The following is a 14,204-nucleotide window of genomic DNA, read 5'->3' on the forward strand; positions in this document are numbered from 1 at the left end:
AAAAAAGCCCCAACCCCAGGAAGATAAGAACACCCTCAAATCCGTAATGGCAGACGTCCTTTTTCTACAATTAATCAAGGGGGACCCTTGATAACTGATTTTTAATGGTTTTCAAATGTCGAAAATAACTAGACAAGGAGTTTCCTCTCGATTAGTAGATAGAGAAAATGGGTCGCTTTTGAAATTTGGACCACGTGGTCTCAAGATATGACCTCTAAAGTCTAATTGACGATTTTGATGACGACAACATTTTTACTGATATGGATAAATTGGAACGTCGACACGAGCTAATCATGTAGCCCTAATCATGGGCTTTCAGAAAAGATATGGCGTAGTATGTTTAAACCAAACAAGCGTTTTAAACGATTTTATCAGAGCCTGTATCTTGCCAACGGTTGATCTGAACATATCAAACCATATATTTTTTTGAATGCCTTTGAGGGTGTTTCCATCTTCCTGGGGGTGGGGCTTTTTTGGTGATTCCTGACATGTGTCTGGACCTCTGTGCATAATTTCATCTCTACACCATTTGTTTCCCGGTTTTGGTGGTTTATGACCTAATTCTACCTGACTAGTAATTCGAACTAAAAAATGGCCGTATAAAATATTCTTCGTAAACCAAATCTTTCGATAATTCAAAAAAAATCTTGGTTGAAGGTTGGTCAAATTTGAGATAGGACACTTTATGCAAGAATATTTAAGCCCGATCCGTAAGGACAAAAATTGAATCTTTAACCTGAACCCATGCGAGAAAAAATCTTGATTTATCTAATCTATTAAAATCCTTACACTTCTTTGATGTAAAGTCTTTCAACCACCCTTTGTCTTGTGAGTGACGCTCTTTGAAAATCAGTGGTTGTTTTCGAGTGGTGCGCCTGTGCGGCATCTGTGGGAAAAGACCACTTTGGATGCACATACGGAAAAATTGAATTGCAAAATCTGTAAGAAAAAATCTTTCAAGAATTTCAAAAATGTAGATGAAAGAATTTAATTTTTTTTCATTGAACCGAAAGTTTTAAATATACTCTTTTACGAAACTTTAAACTTTGCTGATTTCAATATTTTTTTTCAAATATGATTTCAGATTCTCTATATCTTTCTTGCATCAACAGTTAAAGTGCTCCAAATTTTGTCCATTTTTGGCTATTTTTAGCCTACTTCAAGGGACTGTAACTTTTGAAGAAGAGCCGTATTTTTTTAAATACACTTAGTGTATGACTAAGTGTATGACTGATTTCTGTTGCATTGTATGTCGTCAATAAGTGTTCGTAGCTAAAATCTTTTATATTTTGGTGAATTAGTAGAACTTGGTTGGCCGATTTAATTTTGAACGGCGTGGTTTGAGAATTTACCAGAACGTCGATGCGGAATTTCTTTCCGTCAATTGACGAAGAGACCTTTGAAATTTTGACTTTACGGTTTTTTCAGCGGCCGAAGACCTACGGATTTAATGATTAAACTTAAACGGCGAAGTGACCAAAAATCTCTGTAAGATTAATTTGTGCCCAAAATGTAGATTTCTACCTGATTTACCAAAAAGAAACTGTGTCATATTGAATAGATTTCTGTTGGCAAAACTATCACAGGATCTGAAATTTTGAAAATATCGCGATGAATAAAATTGCGGACAGGAATCATCTAAGAAAATTTTTTTTGAAAAGGTCAAAAGTGTCATATCGTGAGCCAAGCTAAAAGTATATTTTCGGAAAAATGTTGTTAAACTTTTTGTCTCAAAATCTTAAAAATATAGTGATATTACCAAATTTATTCACACAAATATTTTGTCTAAGAATTTGGAAAGGCAATAATTTCGAAAGCTTTCTAATTTTTCAAATGATCAAATTATTCAAAGTACTTTATCGGTTGAAAATTCGTCGGAAAAAAGTGACGAACAAAGTGCTTGATCGTGAATCTTTTGACTGACGACTATTTTTAGTCACGTCCTTTTGCCTGACCTAGAAAATATGTTCATTGATTCCCCGGAGGTACTAGGGTTGCAGGATGACGGGGGGGGGGGGGTTCCGCCCGACTTTCGACCCTCGGACCCTTACTGGGACTAAAAAGGAGAAAACAAAGGGAAATTTTGTGACTGGACCCTTATGGGGACAAATTTTACTAATTTTGACCAAGTTTCGATCTTTCTGTGGAGTAAAAAGTTGAAATTTCCTATTTCTCCTACCCTTAGTGGGACTAAAATTGGATTTTCTGATTTTTCTGACCCTTAGCGTGACTTTAGGAAATCCAAAAAGGTACCCTTAAGGGCGGCACATACCGTACCCTCCATTTTCCTAAATACCCCCCCTCCCGATTGAATATATGTGATCATCTAAAAATTATCATCTGGTGGTTATCTGCTGTTTTTCGATGATCTCTTCTCCTCGGGTGAGTTAAGGCATGTCCCAAATATATTTTGCGTGACGCGCGTGGCTTCCCATTATTCCTTAACTCTCATAATATAGCTCAAAACAATCGTATCAACGAGATGATTTCGAAAAGTGCTGGGTCAAAAATTTACATTAAGTCAATCTTAAGATATCGATCAGAAACTGATTTTCAAGTTATATTATAAAATACATCGGAAAAAAACACGTCAAAAAGACAATTTAAATGACGTCATTATTGAAAAAGGCGATAATTCCGATTAACTTACTACAATTAAAACTAAATTTTGACTGGAGATGTTGATTATTTATTTTGAAATATTTCATGAAAAAAAAAATTAAAATTCATGATGACGTCAGCATTTTTTGACGTATTTTAATTTTTCCCGACAACAAATGACGTCAATTAAACATTCTGAAATTTTTTTATCAGAATCGTTAATTTACAACTCCAGTCAAAATTTGATGTTGAATGCATTAATAGAATTGAAGTTATCGCCGTTTTTCAATTATGACGTCATTTGAATCTTACTCATGACGTGTTTTTTCGATGTATTTTATAACGTCAAAATCAGTTTTTGACCGATATCTTCAGATTGACTTAATGTTCATTTTTGACCCAGTCCTTTTCGAAATCCTCTCGTTGATACGATTGTTTTGAGCTCTATATGAGAGTTAAGGAATAATGGGAAGCGGTGCGCGTCACGCAAAATATATTTGGGACATGCCTTAACTCACCCGAGTCCTGTACGAACAGTAGATAATTTGAAGAAAACAAGCCATCCTAGAAAATGGGATGTGCTGGTCAGTTTCAAAGAAAAACCCACCACCTGGCAAAGAACAGCATATATTTCGTACAAATGGCTCGCCGAATGTTTCTTCTTTTTGGTATTTTCAGAAGCAGCCAACGAGAGGCCCAGAAAACTAGAGTTACTTTTCCCGAGTTATTTTTCCGAGTTACGGAAAACCCTAGTTATGACGTCATTTTCAGCCCATAGTTTTATTTATTTGTGTTACACGTTATTAGGTAAAGTTGGATTTTGACGCCCGTCTTTTCGCCCTTGACACTTGATATGTCATCCGCCCGCCGTCCAACCAACAGCCAACCACTTTCGTTTTCATAATGTGGGCAGTGCAAATGAATTCGTCAGTCGGGCTCACCAGAAAATCACTTTAGTAACGACCAAATTAAGAAAATATTACCGTTGAACTCAACTGTACTTATCCAAAAACCAAGCAGCCAAGCTCAGAAGGTGTGAAGAAGAGACGTGTGGGAACACTGACACTAAACTTATTAGCATCAATTGAGGAAAAGATCTTAACCATATTGTAGGTATTTTCATTATCTAACATCCAAAGTCAAACTTGCCACAGAAAATATTGAGCACTGGAAATTTATTTTTGGTCGACTTTAAAAACTATTGTTGCTAAAAAAAGATTTTTCAATACACCGTTTAGGAGTCTCGCCATTTCACGGTACTCCATTGCAGAGGCCCGGTAAAAATGGTAGGTAAAAATGCGCACTTTAGTACTGTGAAAGGTTAGAGGAATGTAAACATTGTGAATTTTTGTCTCTCCTTTAAATAAAGAGAATGATTTAGATATTTGAACATGATATCAATGATAATTTTATAAGTCTCTCCTGAAAATTTCACAAAAATTCATCAAGAGGAAAAGAAGTTATGATTAAAAGGAGTTCTTTACCTACCGTTTTTCTGCTATGTTTCCTTATGAGAACCAGATGTTTACCTACCGTTTTTTTACGGAGGAGAGTGAATTTTCCGAGATCGCTAAAATCAAAACAATGGAAAATTGGATTGACGCGTGCGCAGTCGACACTCCTAAACGGTGTATTTTTAGAAATTGTTCATAGAAGACCTTTTCACCTTTCCATCCACCATATTGAATTATAGGCAAGAATGCTGGGAGGAAAAAAGCCATGTTTGAATATTGTTTGGCGAAAGTGACAGTCTATCTGTCTATTGCATAAACAGTGTAGACCTAAAGCTCTAAAACAGCATCTAATAACATGAAAACCAGAATATGATTCTTCAATGGGAATCAAAACTATAAAGTGCACTTACAAACATCAATTTGTCAGATCTAACAAAATTAATAACCGCACTGTCATCATTGAAAATAAAACAAACGATTTTCTGTCAAGAGCCTTGTAAACATTCCAACAACTTACATCGAAATGATCTATCACAGCTCAGTCTACCATTTTTAGCGCGGTCCGAGGATTGAGCCGAGAACGCTCCGCGAACTCCTGCGCGGGTGAAAACTTCAATCTGTCAATCATTTTCTCAAGCGAAGAGTACGCGAAGCAATTCTAGCTTTGCGATAGTGCCGCGGGACATCGACAAAAGAGAGAAAAGAGACAAAAATACTCATTCCATTTAGTCACTGAGTATAAGGCCTTGGAGAGCTGAGGCCATTGTTCTTTAGATATTAACGAAAAAAAAAAAAAGAAGATAAAAACAACAACAACAACAACAACAGAAGATACAAAAAACAACAACAACAACAATAATGGCTTGTGCAATGATCAACAAAAATGAAAATAATGAATTGGAAGACCTAGAGAAAGACGAGGAGGTGACATTTAAACAAAACGAAACACAAGAACCAAAAAAAGATGACACCGACAACGACGAAAAATTCTTTGACACAGCAGAGGAACCAAAAAAAGATGATGATTACATTACACCGACTACCCCAACACTCAGAGACATCTTCAACCAAAACAATACCATCCTGAAATCAAACCAAAAAATTCTGAAAAAACTTAGTGACCTTGAATCCAAAACGGATAAGTTAGAACAAAACTATCTAAAAACGAACCAACAGATCACTAGCATAATATCAAACATGGACACAATGAAGAAAAATGTAGATGGGGTAATAGAATCCCAAAAGCTGATCAACACTGAATTTGAAGACAACAAAAAAACTATAAAGAAACTTGAAAAAGACATTGCTACCTTAATCAAATCTGTTAATAACAACAAAGCTGATATCAAAAACAACGCAAAATCCCTGGGTGATGTAAAAACTATTGCAAACAAATCAAACGCTGGTAACAATGATCTAGAGCAGTACGGAAGAAGAGCCATGGTAGACGTATGTGGTATCCCAAAGATGAAAAATGAAAATACGGATAAGATAGTGATCGATGTGGCAAAATTAATGAACATTGAACTGACCCTCAATGATATTGAGATTAGTCACAGAACAAACCAAGAACCTAATGCTCCCATAATTGTGAAATTCCTGTCAAGAAGAACACGTAACCAATTTTTTTCAAATAGAAATAAATTGAAGGGTAAAACTGTAAAGGACATTAATTTCAAAGGTTGCGACAACAAAATCTACGTAAATGAAAGTCTAACAAGACAAAATGGCTATGTATTCAAGGCTGCGCGAAACCAACTCCGGCCTAAAGGTTTTAAATACATTTGGACAGTAAATGGTGTAACCTTGGTGAGAAAAAATGAACAGTCTGAAATAATATCTATCAAGTCAATCACAGATCTTAACAATCTATAACTATGAACATCCCTACCATTGAATCAGTTATCTGCCATAAGTGCAGAAAACTCTGTCTTGATGACTGTATACTGTGCGAACTCTGTAATACCTGGGTTCACGCCAAATGTTTTAAAATCACAAAACGTCAACTATCTCAACTATCTAACAATAATCATCCCTACTTTTGCCCTGTTTGCACCTCTGACTTGATCCCCTTTAGCCACGTTACTAATGCACATATCGATCAATTCAACTCATCACTCAATCTAAACACCCTAATCTATAATTGTAGTTGTTGTAATAAAGCCATTGCACACAATGATAAAATTGAGTGTAAAATGGGTAAACACTTTCTGCATAAAAAATGTATTAAATCTACCCCTTTAAATGACATTAACCGTTCCATCTGGTCATGTAACGACTGCTTAAGATTTCCATTCAACTGTGTAAATGATAACCATCTCTTACCAGAAATTCTAAGCAATGAAACTGAACTTAACCTTAAACGTATAGATAAAATAAAACTTAATAAAAAGATCTCTGAACTAAAAATGTCCTTACCTAAAATCACTGTGTCTGATCCCTCAAGTCATGAGAATGAAATTGAAATTAACTTTAACTACTATGAAATTAATCAATTCATTAAAATGTCTTCATTGCTAAATCCAAATGATAACTTATCTTTTTTCCACACCAACATCCGTTCCTATAACAAAAATTTTGATGAGCTTAACACACTCCTATCTAAAATTCCTCACAAGTTTGATTTCATAGGTCTGACTGAAACCTGGGATTCACCTACAAGTCCTGTCAATGCACAAGACTTGCCTGGCTACCATCCAATTGAAGTAACTGTAGGTTCATCACAAAACGGAGGAGTCATTGCATACATCAAAGATGACATCACCTTCCACAGAAGAAAAGACCTTGAAAAAGAGCTTAAATCAGGTGAGAATTTTGAATGTGAATCAATCTTTGTTGAAATAAGAACTGAGTCAACGCTGAACAACTATGTTATTGGGGTCATTTACAGACACCCATGTAATAAAATCAAATTTTTCAATGAAAGAATGGAAAATCTTCTCAAAAAACTTAACAAAGAAAATAAACAGATGATTTTAATGGGTGACTTTAACATTGATCTGCTCAAAACAAACAAACACAGGGAAACTAGCAACTTTGTCGATCTCATGTTTCAAAATTATTTGTTTCCTTACATCACCCATCCAACAAGATTCAACAAAGAACTTAATTCCTCTCTTATTGATAACATATACCACAATAATGTATCAGGTGAATTTGTTAGTGGTAATCTCATCTCTCATGTTTCTGACCATTTACCAAATTTTCTTATACTACCTTCGGTAAAATCAAAACCAAAAATCAAAAAAATATTCAAACGAAACTTTGACAACTTTAACATTGCTGAATTTCGTCAAGATCTCATTGGAACCAACATTGAAAATAAACTTAAAAAGATGAATAATCCATCCAAAATGTACGATCTCTTCCACAACACCCTATCGATTCTTTTTGACATGCATTGCCCAGTCAAACCTCTGTCACAAAAGCAAAAAAAACGCTTAAACAAACCATGGATGACAGATTCTATCCTCAAAAAAAGCTCCAAAAAAGAAGAACTTTATGGCATATACTTGCAGACTGGAGACCGTGAAATCTTTAAAGATTACCAATTAATCAGAAACACTATCAATAAAGAAATCCGGAGGAGTAAATTTCACTATCAAAAACAAAGATTCGAAAAATTCAAAAACAATACCAAAAAATATGGAAAGAGGTCAATCATCTCCTCTCAAGAAACACTTCTAGTCCTATCCCACAATTTATGACTCGTGGTAAAAAACACATTTCATCAGAGCATGAAATAGCACAAAATTTCAATCAGCATTTTTCACAAGTAGCACCAAATCTTCTCAAAAAAATGCTACCTGGTGACGACCCTTTAACAGCTCTAAAAAATCAAAATCAAAGCATGTTCTTTGAACCAGTTAAAACATACGAAATCAGTGAACACATTAACGATTTAGATTTAAAAAAAGCCATAGATCTCTATAAGTTTCCAATCTATGTAATCAAAAATATTGGTGATCTCATTTGTTCACCTCTCACAATCATTATCAATAAATCTATATCACAGGGCATCTTTCCTGAAAAACTCAAAATTGCTAGGGTAACCCCTGTTTTTAAAAATAACGGAGACAAGCATGACATCATCAACTACAGACCCATCTCTGTATTACCCATTTTTGACAAAATATTTGAAAAAACCGTAAATCACAGACTCAAAAACTACCTGATTGATAAAAAAATATTATCTGAGAACCAATTTGGTTTCCAGATAGGTAAATCTACTTCAGATGCTGTTCTGAAGTTGACAGACGAAATTCATTCAGAACTTAAGAAAAATAAAACATGCTGTACAATATTATTAGACCTAGCTAAAGCATTTGACACAGTCGACCACAGGATCCTGGTAAGAAAACTCAATGCAATTGGAATTAGAGGGCCATTAAACAAATGGTTTGAAAGCTATCTCACAAACAGAAGGCAGGTTGTTAGTATTGGTAATGAAGCTTCTGATGAATTAGAAATGAAATTCGGGGTACCCCAGGGATCAGTGCTTGGACCCACCCTTTTCCTAATTTACATTAACGATTTACCACTATCCTCTTCAAAATTTTCCTTTACACTTTTTGCAGACGACACCTCCCTTCTTCTTAGCCACGAAGACCCTGTTATCCTTGAGCAACTAGTAAACCAAGAGTTAAAGCTTGTTCAAACCTGGCTGACCAACAACAAGCTATCCCTAAATATTAAAAAATCTTGTTTTATTATTTTTTCAGGTAAAAAACAGGTTGGAAAATTCACTATTACAATATCAAACAATCAGGTAATGAGAACTAGCTTTGCAAAGTATTTAGGTGTATTTATCGATGAAAAATTGGACTGGAAAGCTCACATCGATCATGTCAAAACTAAGATCAAACAAGGCTCAGGCCTCATACGTAAGTTGAGTCATTTAGTTTCACCGTCTTATATAACTTCATTATATTATTCATTTATTAATCCACATTTACAATATTGCATAACCTCCTGGGGCTCACCGAGCACCAAGGGAATAGGTAAGTTAAATTGTGAAATAAGTAATATAACAAATAAAATCAATAAAATTTTCAATAAATCAAATCTTGGGACATTCAATACATTAAAAGTTAACTCCCTATACAAATTAGAGTGTGGTAAGCTCATATTTAAACATATAAACAAATTATCAGCTGACTATTTAAACACAATTTTTAGTAAGCCATCTCATGGGTTTGGTACCCGTCAGCCTACTAATGACTCTTTAACAACTTTGGTATTTGGTGACTCGCCATCTCCCATACGATTTTACGGTCCACATCTCTGGAATCAACAATGTCTTAATCTCAAATCCACCAGCTTTTCTGTGTTTGCTCGAAAACTCAAATCAAAATTACTCAATGATAACTAATTTCCCATCTAGTGTCTTATTCAACCGCATTTATTATCATCCACAAACCAAGTGTAAATATTTTCGTATTGTATCTCCTGTTGTTGTTTATCTTTTGTTGTTTTTTTCTTTTCTCTAGTTAGTATCTCTTGTACATTATCACTCCATATATCCTTTCGAACTCGAAAGCCTCTTAGGGTTGTTTTTCGCTTAGGATTTTTTAAATGTAAATAGATCTGAAAAAAGAAATATATCATATCATATCATATCATATCATCAATGGATAGTATTCAATCATCATTATCCCTTTATTTTTATTCCTAGAACTTTTGCAAAAAAAAAGGAAAAATAGAAAAGTTGTATTTTTTACTGCTCTATTCACATAATGAATTTGAAAGATCTTCTATGTGGCGTTTTTTTGCAAACTTCAAAAAAGTGATTTTTGTCCCGCCTTTGCGGGACTTTGGCTTAAGTGCTTGAGTGCAGCATACGGTGAAAAAGGGTAACTTGCATCAGTGGAGGCTAACATGCATATACCCCAATTCACAGACTTGTCTGGTCATGGTTTTCTCACCTTGTAATATGAAAATCAAATTTAAGAAAACATGTAATTAATTGAGGAAAGATAATTATAATTACCATGAATTGTGTTTCCCAAATGACCTCACTTTTACACGCTTCATAATCTGACATCTTTGTTATTTAGAATTTTCAAAAGAATAAGTCACGATTACGTCATTAGTCCAAAATATGATTGGCTGATAGATGTGAGCCTGGTTTCCCCATCCACTCGGTAAAATATTCACCACCCTTCAGCCACCCTTGAGAGACAGGGGCGGCAAAAAAAAGTAAGTACGCAACCTTATGGAAACCACCCCATTTTGACATTTTTTTTAAACAAGTGGCGAAAACGGGGGAGAGTGTGCAGAGGAGAGCAGGCAAAAGACATTTACAATCACGCTCTTCGAAGCTTGTGACATGTTGTCGTGGGAAAAGAAAAGTGATTCTGATCAAAGGTACGTTTTTCTATTGTCAAGTAATTTTGTCATTATGTTTCCATGACAACACTTTGAAGAGAAGTAATACTGCTCTAGTTGGTCTGTTAATTGGGGTATATGCATGTTAGCCTCCACTGATGCAAGTTACCCTTTTTCACGGTAGGGTACAAAGTCCAAACATGCGTTTCCCGTAATTTTTGTATGAAGAGTTAGGTCTATACTGATAAACTAATAATTACCGTGAGTGGTCCTAAATCGGACGGCGCAGCGACAACCCTGCCTAAATCTCATGGGGTCTTTCAAAGATACAAACTAAAATAAAAACAAACCGAGAAATTTGTTTTTATACAAAACAGAAATTTTTATTACAAAATTGCCCGAATTTTTAAAGTTAAACACAAGCAACGGATTCAGAATATATACAGAATAGAGGTAATTATTTTTACAACACACACATTTTTGATCACGTTAATTGCGGTTAGTGTAAAACACAGGTCAATGGTCACGGGTCACTGGTCACGGGTCACAGGTCATACAAATTACAGACCGGAAAACTGTAAACGCATTCGTAACATACAACTCATAACATGAAAATATTATATGTAATGGAAATATAATATCAAAATATGTTATTTAGAAGACTTAAACGACAAATCATTAACCCCAAATATTGACAACAAATGACACTTAAATAAACCAGCCGAGGCTGGAAGGTCAGCCAATATAGTTAAATTATTAGTTGGATAGTTTGTAAAGAAGTTAAATAGCTGCGATGGAAGGAAGGACTAGATGCATAAAGAATCAAGCAAAATTGGAAAACTTAATAGAGCTAGAAAATCACTTTGCCTAAATGTTTCTTCAGGTTACTCAAAACTCCTAGTAGTAAGATTGAATAGAAAATTAACATTCCGTATCTAAAGCATTTAAATTCAACTTTTAACATTTTGAAGATAAAGTAAAAATTTAGGGACAAATCACAAAATTTTAGATATGTCCTGTTATAAACTTATACAAAGATTCTATCAAAAATTCAATTGACAGGTCACATAGACTGACCATTTACTTTTACAAATAGAAATAGTTTTTTTTTCAAATAATAGTTCATTATATTAATCCCAGCAGCATCTTTGCAATAATCAAGCAAAACAAAACAATGCAGTACGAAATGGTTAATGGACAAGTATAGCTAACACTTATGATATCATTTTGATCACTTTCATTCACTGAGCGAAGAAACGTTATGAATTTCAAAATCAGCAACAAATAACTCTATTATGAACAAAATTTAAATGGTCGCCAGTCGTTGGTTTTTCTTCGACGACAATTTGACAATGAACAGCATACCGATTGATTGAAACGAATACAATATGAAACTACTGTTGATCGTATATAATCTAGTAGAGAAAACAAAAAATAAAAATAAAAGCTGATGATATATTTGGTGAATGGAGACATTCAGCAAATGTGACAGTTTCTTATGTAAGAAAATAGAAAAGCCTTCAGGTTTTTAAATGTTTTGTAAGGTTTAATTAAATTACCTGAATGTACTTTGTAGCATCGACTTTGAGTTCGGAGTAAAACAGTGACAATTGTTTACGAGTCATGACAGCCAATTGACAATTGATCGTTGATTGATATCTAAAATAACAGAGTAAAATATAAAATTAAAAGGAAGTAAACACCCCGATGTATTTATTTGTATTTTCTTTCAGAGAAAACGTGTGATAAATTACTTCTTTTCAGAAATTGATAACCACTTCAATAGATTTTATACCAATTGTCTGTAAAAATACCAACCATTGTTAAGAATATACCTATTTGTCAATTTTTTTAAGCAGAGAATCGTAAATTGTGACTTTGAAGTATAGTACTCGAGTAGTATTTCTCAAAGTTTATCAAGTCTTACTAACCTCTTGTTTTTGTGACTTTTGTAGCATCTAGAGTTGCTGAATTTGGTGGTGTGAAATCAATGTTTATTCCAAGTTGCCAATGAATCAAAAATTTGTTTCTTTTCTTTTAGGTTGCCTCATTCTACCAACACTATTACGTAACAGGAATTAATACTACAACAAACCATTAACAAATTACCAGCATCATATCATACAAATGACCATATATTTTCTCCAGCCAAGCATATAATTTTAGTTACAGCAGAACGATTAACACGCAAATAATATTCCAGTTCAGTCCAACATAGTTTTAGTCCAGGGTTTTTATTTGTATTGTTCATTTTGTTAATTTTATAATTCTAAATTTTGTATAAATTGATGAGTTGATTAAAAAATACTATAAAAAGAATTTTCAAAAAAAAAATTAAAAAGTTAATGCATATCATAATTCAAATTTTAACTAAAAATAATATAAAGAATGTACAAAGTTAATATTCCAATTTGATAAAAAAAAATTCTTAAAATCCAGATTTTTAAAATACTGTACATAAAATTATAAAAAGTTATGTGACTGAGGAAAATGTCTTTTGTAACTAGTATCGTGTCCACTCAAAAGTGACAAGTGACGTTTTAAAGAAATTCATAACCATCCAAAAGATTAAAATTTACAAGAAAATTTCTTTCCTTTTAAAGGCACTAAAAACCTTTTTAAGACAAATTCCTTATTGTCAGTTTTGATTTTTTTTTCTAAGATAGATATACGTAAGGGATTCAAAATTCATCAGAATAAGCTGTGATTTATTTATTTATAAATGTACTGAATCGACTTTATAATGAATATTAGAAACTTTACTCTTGAATAATTTTGTATCCCTTATGTATCCCACCCTCCAAACTGTACACCCCCCCCCATATCAAGCATTTCAAGCAGTCCAAGCAGTTCAAAACAATTTAAGAATCACTCACAATAGCGAAACAAACTCCATCATGGTCGGAGAAATAAATATCCTTTATAAAGCAATTCACTTCTCTTTGGCTAATAAAACTTGTTTTTATATAAACATGGTCCAGAAGGCCACCAGCAAGATGAGTTGGTTCATTCACTATCATTTTGAATGAAGAAAGTATTTCGTTTAGGTCTTGATTTGTTGGATCTAGTGCATCAATATTGAAATCTCCCACAATAATGTCTACATCATCATAACTTGTCAGTTGCAATAGTTCTTCACGAAAAGTGTTTCTTGAAGAATTAGGTGGTCTGTACAAGATTAAAAGGCTAATAGGTTGACTACTAAACGTCTCTTTTTTGAATTTTTATCAATGTGTAACCTGCTGCTTTATTACACTCTAAAATTTGAATTGAAGAATTTGTGCAACATGCAGTGTTTTGAAAGCGATTAATTGAATTGTTGTTATACTCAATATTAAAACCATTTAATGTTTGATCAATTCCACTAGTATCACTTGTAGGTGATAGCTGAGTTTCAGTAAGGCATAACAAGTCACTGTTCATTAAATTTTCAGATTTTTTTAGGTCAACAGCATGTTTATTCATCGAGCGAATATTAAGAAGGGAGATATTTAAATGCTTGGGAGAGGTAGAAACAGATGAAAAAGTTTGAACCTTTTGCAAACAACAATTTCTTCTCAAACGTTCATATTCAAGCCCTGCTTCAGTGTTGACTCTGATAGCATTTCTACTATATTCACCAATTAAGAATAGTCCGTTTATGTCAGTTACCCTTGACAAATTAACATACATTTGACCTTCATTGAAATATCTTTGACCAAATAATTCAAAGCTTACGACTGCTGATTGAAGTGTTAGCCCTTGGACTTTGTGACTAGTACATGCATAAGATAGTACCAGTGGAAATTGAGTTCTTCTAACCATAGGTGACTTTTGCTTATT

The 14,204-nt window shown here is 33.8% G+C and overlaps 1 protein-coding gene and 1 long non-coding RNA gene across 2 annotated transcripts in view; one reads left to right on the top strand and one right to left on the bottom strand.

The window, feature by feature from the left end:
* Window positions 1-4,763: 4,763 nt before the first annotated feature.
* LOC136822004 (leucine-rich repeat-containing protein 23-like) overlaps window positions 4,764-14,204 on the top strand; it is a 156,793-nt gene continuing 147,352 nt past the window's right edge. The window contains exon 1 of the mRNA XM_067078222.1: window positions 4,764-4,798. The gene's annotated coding sequence lies outside the window, so the exon portion shown is untranslated. The remainder of the gene's footprint in view (window positions 4,799-14,204) is intronic.
* LOC136822006 (uncharacterized) lies at window positions 11,269-12,472 on the bottom strand. Its single transcript, XR_010848838.1, has 3 exons — window positions 12,314-12,472; window positions 11,942-12,041; window positions 11,269-11,797 (listed from the first exon to the last, which is right to left on the bottom strand). It is a non-coding gene; the product is annotated as an uncharacterized lncRNA (long non-coding RNA).

Source organism: Clytia hemisphaerica, unplaced genomic scaffold, assembly GCF_902728285.1.
Source record: "Clytia hemisphaerica strain Z4C2 unplaced genomic scaffold, Clytia hemisphaerica genome assembly, whole genome shotgun sequence".
Taxonomy (NCBI): domain Eukaryota; kingdom Metazoa; phylum Cnidaria; class Hydrozoa; order Leptothecata; family Clytiidae; genus Clytia; species Clytia hemisphaerica.